The sequence below is a fragment of the Canis lupus genome, chromosome 25 (assembly GCF_048164855.1).
Source record: "Canis lupus baileyi chromosome 25, mCanLup2.hap1, whole genome shotgun sequence".
Taxonomy (NCBI): Eukaryota; Metazoa; Chordata; class Mammalia; order Carnivora; family Canidae; genus Canis; species Canis lupus.
The window spans coordinates 26,676,358-26,695,192 of record NC_132862.1 but is presented as its reverse complement, the minus strand read 5'-3'; the positions used below and the strand labels follow the sequence as shown (position 1 = coordinate 26,695,192).

Below are 18,835 nucleotides of genomic sequence, written 5' to 3'. Positions count from 1 at the left end.
AGACAGGATAATAGAACTCATGACAAGTAGTTCAGTAAAGGAATTTAATATGGAAAACCAGTTATAAAAGTATAATAAGAGTTTAAAAGCCAAACTAGGCAAAGGGTGTGCAATCTAGAGATTTATACCAGTGAGAAGTCACTCCCATGCCTATGATTGTATCAAAAAGGGAAAAGACTTGATCTATAGGAGCAGGAGTTCCCAAGGTTGGGGAGGCACTACTACCTCTGAAGTTGTCAGAGGCACCACCTGTCAGATGTTGGACATATCCTGGCTTTTCTTCTCTTTACAACCTTGTCAAAACTTCAGAAAGAATCACTGAAGTAGTAATTAGTAAACTTCTGTGCACACACTAAAAAAGATACTTTTCAAAACCAGGAGCACACAAACCCACTCATGGAATGAGGCTCAGGAGTATATTATTAGAAAGAATCTTATGTAGTAAGAGAATAGTGTCTGTTTCATTTTTGCAGTAGTTGGTCAGAATATTAGAATTTTCTCAAATGATAGTGAATCGGTCAGTGGTTACTTCATACCAACCTTGAGAAATAGTTTAAGTTTTGTTTACAATTTCCAGAAGCATAAGCAAGAAATAACCCACGTTTCCAGTTAGTCTTGCAAAAATAAGCTAAGGTAAGCTTTGTATGGGTAAACTAGTTTTGTCTGCTCCAGGAATTTCCAAGATTGATCTTGTCTGTTTTAATTTTAACAACTCCAGTCTCACACCAATACTGCCATCAACAACCTAACAGGAAATCAGATGCTAGACAGCCTGAGAAATTTTGCAGAAGTCAGTGTCCTGGGATACAAAGAGGATCCTGTGTTGCATAGGATTATGCATAGGATAACCACAGTTGCATAGGATTAAGATAATATGTAATAAACGTGTAACATGATGCCAGCACACAGTCAACACTCAGTGAAGGGTAGCTATTTGTATTACTGGATAATATACATTCAATCATTAATGCTCTAAATTCTCAGTAATAGACTCAAGCTATTTGGCCACATAATTGGCCAACTCCTAACATTACATATACAGACATTTCAGTCTCCATATAATACCCAATAAGACGTGAGACTTTGCACCAGATGAACTGATTTTCAACTGATTCATACATTAATAAATTACTTTTACATCATGTAAACACAATTGTAGTCACCAAATCTTCACACAACAAGGCATATCTGGGATTCTTTTCTCAAGTTACATATGGGGAAAATGTCCAAGGAGATCTGAGATACATAGTCTTAGTTACCCCTAAGTGCTTTGTGAGACTGCTTCAACAGCCAAGTTTTTAAAGAACATCACAGTCAGAAGGAAAACCTTCCCATAGTGGGAGAAGAAAAGGGGAGAAAAATAACATTCTTATTCCTTATTCTTATTATTTCCTTTTATATGAATAGCATTTTATTGGCATGACATGCCTTTACTCTCTCTGTAACCTCATTTAGTCCATGTGAGATGGCTGATATGACCCACTGACTTCTTGGAGAAGCCTATGTATTTGGAAGTCAACTGTAAGGAAGCATGCTTGCCAGCAGGAGTAAGCCACATTCCCTCATACCAGCTTGTTAAGTACTAACAGTGATATTTTGGACGTTCCATGTTATACTTCTCTGTTTTATTTTTCTATGGACTCAGGATGGGAGCAAAGCTGGTATTAATCGATATCCATTTATTGGACACTGTTAAAGACCCCAAAATACAAGGAAAGTACAAATAGCAGATTTTCCTGAAGGGCTATAAGCAGATTGGGAAAACGTAAGATCTATTATAATATTTACAATGTGATATTTTATGTAAAACTATATATAATTGGAGATAATAATAATAATTATTATTATTATTATATACTACTTTCTATATTGTAGGCACTGTTCCAGCAGCTTTATGGATGTCAATCCAGAGATTCTCATAAAACTCCATGACGTAAATATTTTTATTTTAAAGCACAGTTAGTTTTTTATTTTGGTGAGTTTTAAAGACTTTATTTAAATTCAACTAATTAGCATATACTGTATTATTGGTTTCAGAAGTAGAGGTCAGTGATTCATCAGTCTTTTATAATACCCAGTACTCATTACACCACACACCCTCCTTAATGTCCATCACCCAGTTACCCCGCCCCCAGCAACCCTCAGTTTGTTTCCTAGGATTCAGAGTCTCTTATGGTTTGTCTCCCTCTCTGATTTCTTCTTGTTTTATTTTTTCCTCTTTTCCCTTATGATCCTCTGTTTTGTTTTTTAAATTCCACATATGAGTTAGATCATATGATAATTGTCTTTCTCTGATTAACTTATTTCACTTAGCATAATATTCCCTAGTTCCATCCACATCATTGCAAATGGCAAGATTTCATTTTTTTGATGGCTAAGTAGTAGTCCATTTTATATATAATATAATATAATATAATATAATATAATATAATATAATATATACATCTTTTTTTAAATATTTTATTGATTTATTCATGAGAGACAAACACACAGAGAGAGAGGCAGAGACACAGGCAGTGGGAGTAGCAGGCTCCATGCAGAGAGCTCGATATGGAACTCGATCCAGGGTCTCCAGGATCACACCCTGGGCTGAAGGCAGCGCTAAACCCCTGAGCCACCAGGGCTGCCCATAACACATCTTCTTTATCCATTCATCTGTTGATGGACATATGATATGACATCAATAATATCCCAACTTTAAAGATGTGGAATTAAAGCATAGATAAGTCAAGTAATGTGTGCAAGGACACACAGCTTGTGTCAGAGCCAGGATTGAGACCCATGCAGTCTGGCCTTAGATACTATGAACCATTACCCTAATCTGCCTCTCCACCATGGTGTGGGGTGTGTGTGTGTGTGTGTGTGTGTGTACACGTGTGTGTTTACTGTTGTATTCATTTAGATAAAATACTAAAAGGCCAAAACCAGAATCTAAAAGTGGTTATCTCTGGATGGTTAATTTTGTTTTATTTTTCCTTTGGAAATTTCTTTGCTGTTTTCCACAAGAGTACTTATACTATTTTTTATTGAACTTTAAATACATAAAGGAAAAGAATGCCCACCATTGGAATTGATTGTTTTCTAATATAATAAGACCATATCACATTTCTAATCCTTGTTAATGTTATATTCTTAACTACTTCTATTTTTTCTTGTTACTCTATCTTGCTATCACTAAGAACTTTTGTTTGTATCCTTTTTCTTTCTCTTCTCTTTGATTATTTGGGCTTTAATTTAGCTAAACAACCCAAGGCACCCATGATTTTCCTTACTGGAAGCCACTGAAAGAGCTGGAGTTGCTATGCAGAACTTTCTATTAGATGTGGTTACAGGCCATAAAGGTATCCATTCCAATTTTTACTTTGGGATTAGTAAATAAAACAGTTGTTTAAATTATATAAAGGGAACAGTTTTGAATGAATACATATCAAGCAAGAGGCTCAGGGACTAGCATTAATCACATGATTAGGCACATGACTGGCCTCTCCTTCAAGTTAACCCTCAGATGAATTTGTCAGCATGGCAGCTTGGATCATTAGACAATTTTAAATTGTCTATTCACAGTCATAAGCTATTTTATTTTTGCTTCTAATGGGCCACAGATTAAAGATGATAAGTTTGAAGGGCATTGATGTTAAGATATAACCTAAGGGGGAACATTAAAAAATAATAATTTTATAAATTTTCCTCAAGATTATCTTCATTGGACCATTAAGCTTCATTCATGTAACCAAAATTTTTACCTAACCAAAATTTTTACCTAGTACCTTCTTTTATGGTCCCATTGTTCCTAAACAATTTTTGAAAAGGAATAAGAGATGGAAAATTGAATGTAGATGTCTTTTCATACTCAGAGAAATATCTGCAAATAATAACATAAAAGCCATTCTTTTATTTCCTCAATTTGAAAAAAATTCAAACATTATAAAACAGCTTACTGATTTTTAAAACTTTTTAAACACTCTAAATGTAAAAATTTCTAACATCATATCAGCTTTTTTAACACCTTTATAGTTAAGTACCAATCTACACTTTTATATATTATTCCCTGCAGCCAAATACAAAATAACGCCATTTTTAAATTTGTTTCTTAACGGGTCATGCATTTTTCTCACAACACTAATTTAAAATAAGGAAGTGTATACCTATGTTAAATAATATGATACACATGACAAGAAATTTGCTTTCATTCTTAATATTAACAAATATTTTAATTAAATAAAGCTAATAATTGCCTACAAACACTTAGGTAGAATCAACTACTTTTTAAATAAACTTTGTTTTAATTTATGAAAATTTTCAAAAGATTGTGCTTTACCATGAGGGAGAATAAGACTCTTGTACAAGCCCAAAGAAATTGATAACATTGGTCCAGTCGAGTTCTCAGTGGCAAATATGGAAACAGCCATAATATATATGTATGCACACAAAACACTGTAAAGCACCTTTACACACTTTTGTTTTGACTAATATCTAAAATATCACTGAAGTCCATGATTCTTAGCCAGAATATATTTTAATCGTTGGCCTGCTGGCCTTTCTACCTATTCCTATGATATAACACTCCCCACCAGAACTGAATCTTATTAGAGTATAAATGAAGAGTTTCATTTATTGGATCTGCTTCTTTAAGCAGCCGTATTGTTTTAGCAATGTTTATTTTGGTAGAGCTTCAAACATAGAGAAAAGCTGCAAGAATATACAGAATTTCCATATGCTCTATTTTTTGTATCAGGCTATTTAAATTCTAGTTAGTTAACATACAGTGTAATATTTTTTCAGAATTTCTATATACTCTTTACTCAGATTCATCAATTAGTTACCTTTTGCATCGTTTGCTTCCCTGTTCCCTCCCTTATCCATCCCTCCCCCTTCTCTCTGATTCTCTTTGCATATATGTACTGTCTTCCCCACTACTAAGCCATTTGAATGCATTGGAGATATTGTGGTCCTTTCTAACTAACTATTTCTGTGTGTATTTTAAAAAAACGGACATTCTTTTATATAATCAGAACACAATTTTCAAAGCCTGAGAATTTAATATTAGTTAAGTATTCTTATCTAATCTGTGGTTTGTATTCAAATTGTGCCAATTGTCCTAATAATGTTACAGCTTTTCTGGATTTTGCTTTTTTTTTTTTTTTAAGATTTTATTTATTTATTTGAGAGAGAGAGAGAGAGGAGTACAAGTTGGGTGGCGGAGGAAAGACAGGGAAGGCTGGGGAGGGAGAGGGACAAGCAGACTCTCTGCTGAGCAGGGAGCCACATATCGGACTCAATCCCCCCAGATCATGACCTGAGCTGAATTCAGAGGTATAACTGAATTAGTACCTAGATGCCTCTAGCTTTTCTGTTTTAATGACCCTGGGTTCAATCCAGCACTGTGCACTGTATTTCATTGTTATATCTTAGTTTATTTTGATCAGGAACAGTTATTCAACCTTTTTTTTTTTCTTTTACTTTCCTTTTTTTTTTTTCCTTTTTCTTTTTGGTGTTTCTTGACCCTGAAAATTTTTTGAGTGTAGCTTAGTTGCTTTGCAAAATGTTTCTCAATTTGAGTTTGTCTGATGTTTCTTCGTGATTAACTTTAGTTACACATTTGAACAGGAATACTACTGAAGCAATATGTCCTCCTCAGGGCGTGTGATCTGAAGACACATGATGTCAGTTTGTTCAGTTTTGCAAGTGTTAGCTTTGATCACAGTGGTGAAAGTATATCTGCCAGTTTTCTTTCAGTATAGTTATTATTTTCTCTTTGTAATTCATAAATAACTTCTATGAAAATACTGTTTAATAGTGGTAGGGAGAATTATAACAGATTCCCTGCATCTGCTGGATGGAGGGAGGATGTGCTTGTCTTGGGCTCAATATGGAATTTAAACTTCTAGCAAAAAGCAAATAGGAAAATTCAAAAAAATTAGAAAATAAGAGAAATACAAAAAATCTAAAAACAAATAAAGTAAAAACACCAACAAAACAAGTATAATAAAGACTTAGGTACTTAGTGAAAAAAAGTTAAAAATGGTCACTGTGGAGGTTAAAACAAAAAGCAGAATGCAAGTGAGTAAAAGGTTACTAGACCGATTGATTGCTAGACTGAGTCACATTGGATGATATGATTTTATGGAAGATCATAAATATCATTGTGTAATTTGTGTCAGAAATATTCAATAGAGAAAAAGAAGGAGATAAATAGAAGTATATGTTCATCTAGAATTTGGAATTGGCAATTTCGACCTGCCAATGGGTTAAGGCAGTAAAGGAATCTATGAAGCCGGTAAGTATAGAATTGAATTATGGACCATGAAGTCAAATTTGAGTGCAGAAGGAAGGGAAGAATTAAGGAAGTGGCAGATTGAAACCACAAGGAGGGCTGTTATGAGTAATATGAGAGAGATGAAAAGTTAATTAACCAAAAAGGTGAGAGAGTTAGATAAATAAAACATTATGGTTAAAGAAAAAAATATCCAGATGCATTTCCTGGTGCAAGATATCAGATGAGGAACAGTTTTTTGAGGTCACAGGATCACAGGACAATGAGACATGTGGGCTGTTGATTGAAGAGTGGAAATGAAAGTAAGTGAAACGGAAAAGCAATGCCCAGGTCTGAATAGTTGATACACAAGGATATGAAATGTGCCAGGTTCTCAAATGCATCAAAGTTCTCAACAACAAAAAAGTTCTCAAATGCATCAAAGAAGTTTTCAAATGCATTGTTTCTAAAAATTTTGATACAATTTATATCTAGTATCTGGTAAGGTTGTAAGTTCTTCTGATATTTTCTTTAAAAAATACTCCTGGGTGCACCTGGGTGGTTCAGTCAGTTAAGCATCTGATTCTTGATTTCAGCTCAGGTGGTGATCTTAGGGTCATGAGATCAAGCCCCATGTGGCGCTCTGAATTCAGTGGGGAGTCTGCTTGAAATTCTCTCCCCCTGCCCCACCACCACTCCACTGGAGCGCTCTCACTCTTCTCTCTCTCACTCAAATAAATAAATGAATAAAATCTTTTAAAAAGTTATCCTGGCCAACATTTTAAAACAATCTATATCTATTTTCCCCTTTACTGATACCATCCCTTACATATAAGGTTTTATCAAGTTTTAATATTTGGCAAAGGTTAAGCTAGCATGCTTCTGTAATGTCTCTTAGAAGCTTAGAAAAGTGACAGCCCAGACTAAGTGAAATAGAAATTCCAAAACATCCATGGGAGATGGTAGGAGAAGGGATAAAAAGCTCAAAGAAGCAAGCATGCTAAAGTAGATGTCACATAAGCCCCAAAGCCCCACCACCAATCATCTGTGTTTCACGGAAGACTCCAAAGGATATTCCATTTGCCCAAGCAAGATGGAATTCATTGGTAAGCATTTTTTGAGATTTCAGGATGGTAAGCCAGGGATAACATTAAGAGATGCTGTTATAGAATAGAGCTCTCTAAGAGCAAAGAGGATGATAATATCACAAAACAATAGAGGCCAGGTGATAGTATTTAAATATCAGAAGGAAAGTGGGTATAATTATTTCAAGTAGTATTATGCTTGGGGTAGTAATCAGTGGGATCTGAACTTCAGAAAGTTATGGGGATCATTAATACAACATGACAGCCAGAGGTACAAGATAGATGAGTAGCCAACAAGAATATTACCCAAGAAGCTGTAAAGACAATCATAAGAAATCAAAGATGGATTATAAGAAGACTGAGAGCATCCATCCCTAATAAAATGTTACAGTATCTTGTTCAATTTCCTGATATGAGTCATTTTTAGATTAGAACCCATTGACTGAGGAGAGACCAGGTCCCTAAGAGGAAAGGACCATGACATCTCAACTAGTATATATGGTTTCCTCCCGTCTGTCCTCAGTGAGCTATATAGCCATTTACTAGAGTACTCTTATGCTGGGGAAAGGCATATATTCAAACATTCAAGAACTAGTATGTAAGGTCTGAGTTGACATTGATATCTAAAGACAATAATAGTCATTACAGACCTTCTGTTAGTCTGGGGCCATTTGTGGGCAGACAATAAACGGAGTCTTAGTCCAGATCTAGCTTGCAGAGGGTCAACAGACACACTCACGGTCATTTTTTTATCAGCAATAATTAGAATGGTTATTCTTAGTAAATGGTGGAACCCCCATATTTGTTCCTTGGATTGTGGGGTAAGATCTTTCACAGTGATCTGGGTAGGGAGAACAGCAGAAATTAATGCTACACTAAATGATCAAAAATGCAGGATTCCTTTCCTATCCCCCATTTAACACACCACTCTGGCCCCTGCAATAATTAGAAAATGCTGGAGGATGACAATAGTTTATCACAAACTCAAATTAGCAGTGATCCCATTTGTAATTGCTGTGCAAGACATGTTCTCTTTTCTAGGAAGATTAACATGGTCTCGGGAACACGTTATACATGTATGTTATGCAACCATTGATCTAAAATATATTCTTTTCTATCTTTATCAGAAAAAAGAACCAGAAGTTGCTCATATTTGTGTGGGAGAAAAGATGGTATACATTTACAGAGATAGCTATCAGGGGGGAAGACAACATGTGGAGGTTATGGCAAGCCCCAGTGTGAGAATCACAACAGAGACACCCCCTCCCCAAATTTCCAAAGCAAGGCCATGCACTCTGCAGCTACTGGGCCCTGGAAAGGATGGAGTGACTGACTGCCTAGATAGAGTGACCATGTGACCAGAACTGCCAGAATGAACTGCATTCGGTCAGACTCAGCAAGTCAGAAAGTGAGGTGGGTGCCAAGCAATCAATCATAAGATAAAAGTGATGTGGGCAGCCTGGGTGGCTCAGCGGTTTAGTGCAGCCTTCAGCCCAGAGCCTGATCCTGAGGACCCGCGATCAAGTCCCACGTCGGACACCCTGTATGGAGCCTGCTTTTCCCTCTGCCTGTGTCTCTGTACCTCTCTTTCTCTCTCTGTGTCTCTCATGAATAGATAAATAAATAAAAATTTTTTAAAAAAAGATAAAAGTGATGCATTCAGTACGAGGTGCAAGCAAGTTTAGAGGGCCTTTGTAAGCTGCATAGCAGATAGACCAGACTCAGTGTCATCCAGCAGGTAATGTAATTGCATCTCTCCATCAGATCATATCTTCACTATCATATCTACACTATCCCTTAATATCATCTAATAGGAGATAAAAAAAATTATGAGCTCAGTTCACAGATGGGTGATCTCAATATGTGTGTGTTACGCAGTTGTCCCTAAAGAACAGTTATTAGATACAGTTTTGCCCTTGAGGACATGCCCTAATGGCCGAGACATCATCATTGTGATAGGAAACAATTTTATTTTGCAATCATGGATTTCTAGGTTCTCTATAATCCTTTTCAATTCTTCTTGAGAACATCTAATTTTCTGAACACATCTCTTTTGTAGTGTCTTTTGTTGTACTTAGCAATGACCAGCTCATGCCATTAACATTTCTCCCACAGAACTTCCTTATCTAAATTTTCTAGGCTACTGCAGAAAACTGTTTGACGAAATGTTTCACCATGTAACATAAGTCACTATTTTCCTAGATCATATTAGAGGTCTTTTTGCCATCGGATTCTAAGACTAGTGCTGCATACTTCATGTTTTTGTTACAGAAGAACTCTATTTCTAGAACCAATTTCTGGATTTATAAGGTTTTGTGCAATAATGTTGCAGAACAACCTCAAAAACCTCTATGGCATTAAAACAAGTATTTTCACATTTACAACTCTGTTTGGCTGTGAGTCAGGGTGTATGTACTTAGCTGAGTCAGGCTGGATGCTAGACTTCAATTATGGTTTCCTTCCATTCCACATGTTTTCATTTAAAAACACAGGTTGCCTGAAGCATATTCTTCTCATGTCAGATGACAAGAGTGCAAGTGAAGTAAATAGAGATGCAATTGCAGTGCTCCTGAGTGCTTCCTGCTGAATTTACACAGTATCATCCTGGCTGCTTTCTACTGACCAGAACATGCCAAATGACCAAGCCAATGCGAGGGGAGGGCAGAGTATATTCACTCAGAGCCAGAGGATCTGGAAAATCCCATGGCCCTAACTATAAGATCCATATTCATTTATATACTCACCCTATGCTCCAACTACCTGTATGTGGTAGTTACATTTTCAATTACACCCACCATTATGCTTTTCCCTTTTAGTAGAAAATGTTTCTGCTTTCTCTGCTAATTCCACTTATTCTTCAAGGTCACACCCACTGAGGTGCCACCATTTGAGGTCTCCCTGAACCCATCTTCATCTGCCTTCATACAATGTGTTATTTTTCATTGTATCACTGCTTCTTCATTATAAACATATAGGTATCTGTATCTCCAAATAGACTATCATCTCTTTAAATAAAGATATGATATTTTACTCATAAAAAAGAGCTTCTTCTACAAAAGAGCATCCCAAACTATGTTCCACTTATATAGTGAACAGGTTAAAGGTGTGGTGAGATATTAATAGCTTAGCCAGAAGATGGCCAGTCTCGCTTTGGGGCAACCAGAGTCCCTAAGACTGGTCACCTCCAGCTGGGAGCATACACTTTTGTTTGCACTGGTCTGCAACACATATAGTTATTTTTATGTGTGCCATAGAAAAAGTTCTAAGGCACCTAGAAAATTGTTGTTCTGTTAATCAATAGCTCATACATACCCGCTGAATAAGTTAACAATCTATAAATCCTTTCTATAAATTGTCACTTCCAAATCATGTATTTTGAAGCAAATATTCTTTGAAAAAAAAGAATATTTATTTATTTGAGAGGAGAGAGAAAGAGAGAGAGAGAGTAAGCATGTACAGGAGGAGAGGGCAAAAGAAGAGGGAGCAGGGACCCTGTGATCATGACCTGAGCCCAAGGCAGATGCTTAACAGACTTAGGCACTTAACCACCTACACACTCCTTGAAGCAAATACTGTAAGTTCATAATAGTATAGGTCAGTGTGAATCGCATGATCTCTTGAAGTTCAGGGTGCCGAAATCAAACTGTCATAGACTTTCTTAATTATGATGTTAATACATAGAAAAATACGGTTGTGCAAATTACATTAAAACTATATGATTGAATAAAGGCACCATTAACTAAGTCTTTTCTTTCTCAAGTATACTGAAGTCCAACCAATATAAATCAATCAGATAATAATAAACAGAAGTTTTCCTGAGAAAGAATGTTCAGCACATTTCTGCTGGTCAGGAGAAAATTGTATTTCTGGGCTAATGAAAACATGCCAAGGTCAGTTATGACACAAAGTAATTTCTGTGTGTCTATTTTTTCTACATCAGAATCTTGGCTGATCTGATTTTCTTTCCTACATGGCCAGAACGCAGAAAATACAATGAAAACTAAAGGGTAGGCTGTGTCTCGTCCTTTGTATCTGGTACTAGGGAGCTGTCTCCATCCTATTTTATCTTCCTGATACTTATGCCAATGCAAATGAGGTGGATAAAAATAACTGGGCACTTCCTTTGGAGATCTGCCACCGTGGCAGAGGAGATTATTAAAAGCTTTATAATTAAAGCTTTATTTAATCCCACCTGTTCCCCTTCTAAGTGTCCTTGAATCAATTCTGTTTTCTTATCTCCTTTGCTACACCTTTGTCCAATTTGCCAGCTTGTCTAATATGTTCTCAATGTTAGCACTTTGATTTAGTAAGGCAAAATAATTCTTTCTCCTTTATTTGATTACATAACTCTCCCTATTCCTGCTTTGTATAGTTTTGGTCAATAAACATACCATGTATACCTAATACATACAGACGGTCTTCTAGATGCTTGGAGGATGAGTAGCTTTAGAAGATGTTGTTTTGGGGCACCTGGGTGGCTCAGTTGGTTAAGTGTCGGCCTTTAGCTCAGATCATGATGGAGCTGATGGTCCTGGGATCGAGCCCCTGCTCAGCAGAGGAACTGCTCTCCCTGCTTGTGCTCTCACTCTCTCTATCAAATAAGTAAATAAAAATCTTAAAAAGAAAAAAAATATGTGGTCTCTCTCTATAGAAGGCCTATGGCTTGATAAATAAGACTTCTAATTGCAGCAACTATAATTCAAGCTATGTCCCACCAATGCATAGGCTAAGGAACAAGAATGTCAGTTCTGGAGCCAGATTGACTCCAGCCCTGACTCACAACTTTCTAGCTATGTGGCCTTGGCAAAAGTATCCAACTTGTTTCATTATCAGTAAAATCTACTGAATAAAAGTACCTACCTCAGAGGTTTGTTGTGAGCTACTATGAGTTACTATGTGCAGAGATATGAGCATCATGCCTGTAACACAGAAAGTACTAAAAAATATTAGTTATTATTATTATTACTTATTTAAGGAGGAAAAGATCACTCTTAACTTAGGGAATCACAAGAAATTTCACAAATTAGGCACCACCAAACTGAACTTGAAAGGTAGAGGCTAGACAGATCAAGGGAGGCGAGAAGGCATTCCAGATAGAAGACTAAAAGAGCCAAAGTCTGGCATGAAATAAACAGACTTCTCCAAGAAGCTCTGCATTTCTGCATACGCCAGTGTATGGGAGCTGGGGCCACCACCTGAAAGAGGGTTTTGGTAATGAGTGAGACAAAATGGCCCATGGTTGCTTCTCTTCTCAGTCCTTCCCTCTCCTGCTGTTTCTAACGTGATGTTTTCTCTGTGTGTAAAAGTCAGGGATGGATTAGATGATTATATTAATTTCCTGAATGGAAAACCCTAAATCATTATGGGATTGGTTGAAAGTCATATACTAGATTATTTGTAGGAGCAAGCCATCACCTCCCCAGCCCCCAAAGAAGTCCCTCATCAGCAGGCCTTTGGTCTCTCCCCAACCCTGTCCTCCTGAACCCCCAACACACATGTGCACGTGTGCCCACATGTAAATAGACAGGCATATGAGCACGCACATGTACACAAACACCCAGGCATGCACACACATGCATCTTATTTTCCATCTGTCTACAAGTAGACAAATGTACATTCTAGTGTGAACACTTAGAGGAAATAATTTCAGTTTTGTCTCTGTTAACCCAAAATGGTGACTGGTTTCAAGACAAAGGGGAAGAAGAAAGTAGCCCCGTAGTCTGCTGTTTAGGACATTTCTGAGTAAGCAGAACCACAAAAAATTTCATGCAAACCAGTTAGAGCTCACTTTATTGGGCATGAAGGAGAAAGTGGAGCTGATGAAAATCTGATCTTCCCCCGCCCCCCAAATGATGCGAATAAGGCAAGCACAAAAACCATTACTTAATACTAGAGAAAGCTGAATAAAAGTAATTTTAAAAAAATTACTTAGGAAATAGTCACACTAGCTCTCTGCATTTTAAGTTAATAGATTCTTGCCAACTTTGCTGTTTACTTGAAACTGCATGTGATTGACATCAGTATCCCAAGCAGTCAAAATATTATCTCAAGTTAGCCAACCAATTTTTTAAGCAGTTCCCCTAATGATGTCATTTAGGATAGATAGACATGTTAAAAACATAACTTGAAATACTTCAAAGTTCATCTAAATAATCTTAATTGCTTGCAAATTAACTATCTTTCACAAAGGGCTTTGATTAATACAACCTAAAGAAAGAAATATGATGTAAGTTGACTGTAGCTCAAAGACTTCATGTTTTCTCAAGTTTTTCAAAAAAAAAGGTCATTAATTATGATTCATCAGTCACTGGCTTATGGAACTAGATAACATTATACGTTCATTACTCACCAGGCCATAATTCTGATTCTGTGGAAATGTGACTGTCTTCGAATTCATCATACAATGGCAAAAGGTTCTTGATTAGCAAAGTAGCTAATAGATGTAATTTACTAAAACACTTTTGTTTAAAACATCATTGGCCCTACCAATATAGAGAAATTTTAATTAAATACTGTTGGTGGTCCATTAACTCTTTCCTTAAGGTTAGCCCAGAATAAATAGTTGTCTATCCAATGGTATTTTAAATAAACTAATTCCAGACTAATCAACCTCGAAAAGTTAAAAATTTCCTATACTTCTTCTTAATAAGGTATTACAGAGTTCCTGTTAAAAATGTACTTCCATGTATAAAAGAGGCTCAGTCAATATGTGTAAATTAGCTAATAATACATCAGCCACTATCAGATTGCCTTGTGTGCAGTGAAATGCGTGGTCAATAGATATATCTGATCACATATGAAGGTCTGCCACATGTATCCAGTCAGGCTAAAACACCTGTATATACTGTGAGAAACCCACACACGTGTACACACCCATGTGATACACATATGTCATCTTGAAGGTCAAATTATCAATGTCACTTATTTTCCCTCCTTAGTCTATATGAAAAATGACAGGCTAAATCAAAGACTAACTTCTATGAGAAAATATTTTTTCAGTCCCTCTTGCTCTTCTCCCTTTCCCTTAACTTTTCAGGTATGTCCCTCAGGGATCTCATTTTGTTTCTTTCCAATGTGATACCAGCTAACTAAAGGTATCATTCTCATTAAAAGGTAGCATCCTTTTCCTCCTTACCAGAAAAAAAAATGCATATGTTTGTAAAATAAAGAAGAGAGCCCTCACCTTGAGTATGTCATGCAAGGGAGAAATTCCAATATTGTGCATTTCCATTGGCAGGGACACAGGAGAGAATAGCACAAAATTTTGCAATAGCTTTTAAATCACATATGTTAGGTGGCCATTTACATATGCTAATGTATATGTTAGTAATATATATTTTGTTCTATCTACATATAGACCAGTTCTCACATATAAGGTGTATTGGCTGAAAAAAAAAAAAAAAAGGAAAGGAATAATATGAGTCAAACTTTCTTTTGCCTGCTGGATAATATTCTTTAACCCCAATAAAATTACTGTGGAACAGTGAAAACTAGCACTTTCATAACCAAATAGATAGATCTTCAAAAATCAGATAAATCTCATTTACTGAGTGACTATTTGCATGTAGTATTGATGTTAGGGGTTAAGTAAGTATATGTGCTGCCTGTCATAAGTATATGTGCTGCCTATCAGAACTACTAAATGAGAGATCCATAAAATTTTAGCATTATAAAAAACCTTGGAGAATATATAATCCAAGTAATATTCTCTTTCCCCTTATCCACCATAAACTGACAGTGTACCCCGTACTTGGCCTCACAGAAGCACAACTTATAGTGGTCCACCTGACCACTCAACTCCAACATCCAGTATGCTACTTTGTACCATTACATACCAAATAAATTGTACTTAAGGAAGTAGATCAACTTGTGCTCATTTATGCACCATTGATGATGTTTTAAGCAAGTTTTCTTTCAAGTTTCACTTTCAACAATTTCCATTTCGGGTTAGCAAAACAATAACAACTCCTCTATATCTCAAAAAAACATTCCTCATCTTTCAAAATAATACAGTCTTGACAGGCTATCTATAGCTGTTTTTTTTTTTTTCTGTAGTTTGAAACAAGTCTGAACTTGTAATCAGTCATGTTACTAAGAGCTTCCTGCAAGGAGTGAAGCAAATGTTTTACCTTACATAGGTGTATTTACATTGGAAATTACTGCAAACACAAGCTACCTTTTATTAATGACTTATTGTCATGTGATGAATTTGGCCTCTTTGGTGACCCACCGTCCAATATCATCAAATACTGTATATACTGAATTTGCAAAGATATAATCAAGGCTGTGTGCTCTACTTCACAATGAAAAAGAGACACCCACATTTTCCAGTGCACTTTATCTGGAAACAAGATGAGCTAGCAAGCCATACACATTAAACCACTGTTTAATGAAACCTATAATCAGTATCTTTATTTCTTGACCTCATTTCTCATCCACTGTGGCTTCCAACCAAACCATTGCACTAAAATCCTTCACCAGTGAACTTAGTCTTGCTAAATTCAACATCTATCTTTTAGTCTTTTTCTTCATCTTTTAGCAATATTGGACACTGAAGACCATTCTCTTTTTAAAAAAATTATCTTTCCTTGGCTTCATGACACCACATTCTGTATCACCTCTTACCCCCACCCAATGCACTTTGAATCATTACTGATGACCAGAGATCAAAGCCAGAACACATTTTATTACTTGAATTAATATTAATTTAATTCAGCCATTTGTATTAGTAGTGATACTATCTTTCATGGATTTCCTTCTTGTGTACTCCTTCTTAGTCTTCTTTGGATGCTCCTCTTCTCCCCACTCCATAAATACTGGCAATTTTCCAGGCTCTGTTATTATTCTCTCCTTACCTATCTATCTTAACCCTGTGGAGTCTACCCATTCCTATTGTCTCCACTACTATCTATAAAGATACAAACATCAAACTCTTTTCAACAGTTGCCTGTTGAACATCTCAGCTTGGATGTTTTGCAAACATTTCAAATTTATTGGTACCATACTGTCCAAATATTGGAGTCCTTCTAGATTCCATTCTCTCCCTCACTTCCCAGTTGCTGAGTCCTGTTGACTTTGCTTTATAAATATCTGCTGAGTCCATCCATTTATCCCTACTCTGTAACGGACATCTGTTGTTTTGACTTTCTAGCACCCTTTCCACTTCTTTCTGTTACCAGAAGACCTCTGTTGGATTTATTTTTAACTTATTGAAAATATGAGTCTGTCCTTTTCTAGATGGTGAAGCAGTAATAGTTGCATTACAAAAGCAACCTGTGGCCTTGTTTTTAGTCATGTGGAGGAAGCCAGTACGAGAGAATAAGTTTGAAAAGTAGAAAGTATATACAAAAGATAGGTAATGACAGCAAGGGGGATGACAAAGAAAAGGAGAGGGAATGAGGAAGAGACTGCTGGAATTTTGAGTTTCCTTTGTCCAACCCAGATGAAATTTTTACTTTAATGTTTTGATAATGAGTCAACAAATTCTTCCTTTAGTCCTTGGTTTGAGTTAGATTTGTATCACTTGTAACCAAAGAATTGTAATAGATAATGGTAAGCCACTCCAGTCCACAGTCACCTCCTACCAAATCTCCCCATATGCACCCTTGCTCGCTGATAATCCATCGCCAAAATGCAACTAAATTATCATTTGAAAATCAAAATTTCTGTCCTTAAAATAAAGTCCTCAATCTTTTTTTTTTTAAATTACTTTTTTTTTTTCAATTTATCTATGATAGTCATACAGAGAGAGAGAGAGAGGCAGAGACACAGGCAGAGGGAGAAGCAGGCTCCATGCACCGGGAGCCCGATGTGGGATTCGATCCCGGGTCTCCAGGATCGCACCCTGGGCCAAAGGCAGGCGCCAAACCGCTGCGCCACCCAGGGATCCCTAAAGTCCTCAATCTTAACATGGGATCTGATCTCTTACTACTTCTCACATCACATCTTGAATTATTCTATTGTGATCCATGTACTAGCCATACTATATTTCCCTTCAGTTCTTCAAGCATCAATCAGTCTGAAAAGCTCTTACTTCTGTATTTCCCTGCACTTCCTTCCCTTCCCAGCTAGGTCAACTTCTGCTCATCTATAAGTGCATTTCAAGGGCCTTGGCCTAAGTTAAAACTCTTTTAGATATGTTCTTCTTTATCACACCTTTAATTGCCACACATTTAATGTAGATTTAGAGTGACATCATTTCATTCATACCTTTAAACCTACTAAACTTTAAGTTCCATCAATGTACAAACCTGATCTGTCTTGCTTACCTCTGAATCATCTCCCCCACTTCCCACCATCACCCAATTCAGTGCCTGGAACAGAAGAAATGCCTATTAGTATTTGCTGAATTGAGAATTAATTTTAAAATACAAATGAGCTGCCATCTTTTTTAATCAAACTGCCATCAAAGGTTTTTTTATTATAATACTCAACATTGACAAAGATCTTTCACTCACTGATGATGAATATATAAATGATATGGTATTGTAATAATAACTGAGCAGTAGGTATCAATTATTTAAAAATACAGTCCTTAGGCACCTGGGTGGCTTAGTCCGTTAAGCATCTGACTTCCGCTCAGGTCATGATCCCAGGGTACTGGGATCTAGCCACTCATTGGACTCCCTGCTCAGTTGGCAGCCAGCTTCTCCCTCTCCACCTGCTTGTGCTCTCTCTCTGTGAAATAAAAAATAAATAAATAATCTTAAAAAGATAAAATAAAAAAATAAAAATGTAGTCCTTGACCTGACAATTTTACTTCTGAAAAGATTAAGAAGAATGTAATTCTAGGCAAAATAATGTACCAGGGAAACTTACCACAGCTTTGTCTCAATAAATTATTGTAAATTATAGGCAAAAACGCCCGAATGTCCAACAATAGGGATTGTTTATTTTCTACATATACACTAGAATAAAATGTGGCTATTTAATGTTACAAGGTTATTACTCACATGGGAAAATATTCCTAACATGTTTTTAAATAAAAAGAGGCAGGGGATCCCTGGGTGGCTCAGCGATTTAGCGCCTGCCTTCGGCCCAGGGTGTCATCCTGGAGTCCCAGGGTCGAGTCTCAGGATCCAGTCCCGCATCGGGCTCCCTGCATGGATCCTGCTTCTCCCTCTGCTTGTGTCTCTACCTCTCTCTCTCTCTGTCTCTCATTAATGAATAAACAAAATAAAATCTTTAAAAAAAATAACAAAAGGCATATTAGAGAATGATATGAATGGTATGATGTCACTTTAAGTCAACACTCAGATATATAGAGATTACAAATCAATGTTGGGAGAAAATTCATCAAAATGCTATGTTTTATTATCTTTCAAAGGTGAGACTAAGTTGGTTTTACTTTAATATTTTTGCTTATCTGTATTTTCTATATCTCTTTAATGAGCAAATACTGGATGATTTAAAATTTTTCTCATAATTTGCTACCATATATGGAGGGTTTATAATCTTGCAGGCTCTATGCAAAATGCTTCATATGCATTATCATTTA

The 18,835-nt window shown here is 36.4% G+C and overlaps 1 protein-coding gene across 8 annotated transcripts in view; it reads right to left on the bottom strand.

The window, feature by feature from the left end:
* The window catches only part of SLCO1A2 (solute carrier organic anion transporter family member 1A2), a 124,605-nt gene that overhangs the window by 60,291 nt on the left and 45,479 nt on the right, over positions 1–18,835 (bottom strand). For 6 of the 8 annotated variants that reach the window (XM_072798771.1, XM_072798766.1, XM_072798772.1 and 3 more), the window contains exon 3: positions 17,607–17,651. The exons of the other annotated variants lie outside the window; for them this stretch is intronic. The gene's annotated coding sequence lies outside the window, so the exon portion shown is untranslated. The remainder of the gene's footprint in view (positions 1–17,606; positions 17,652–18,835) is intronic. 8 annotated transcript variants of the gene reach the window in all.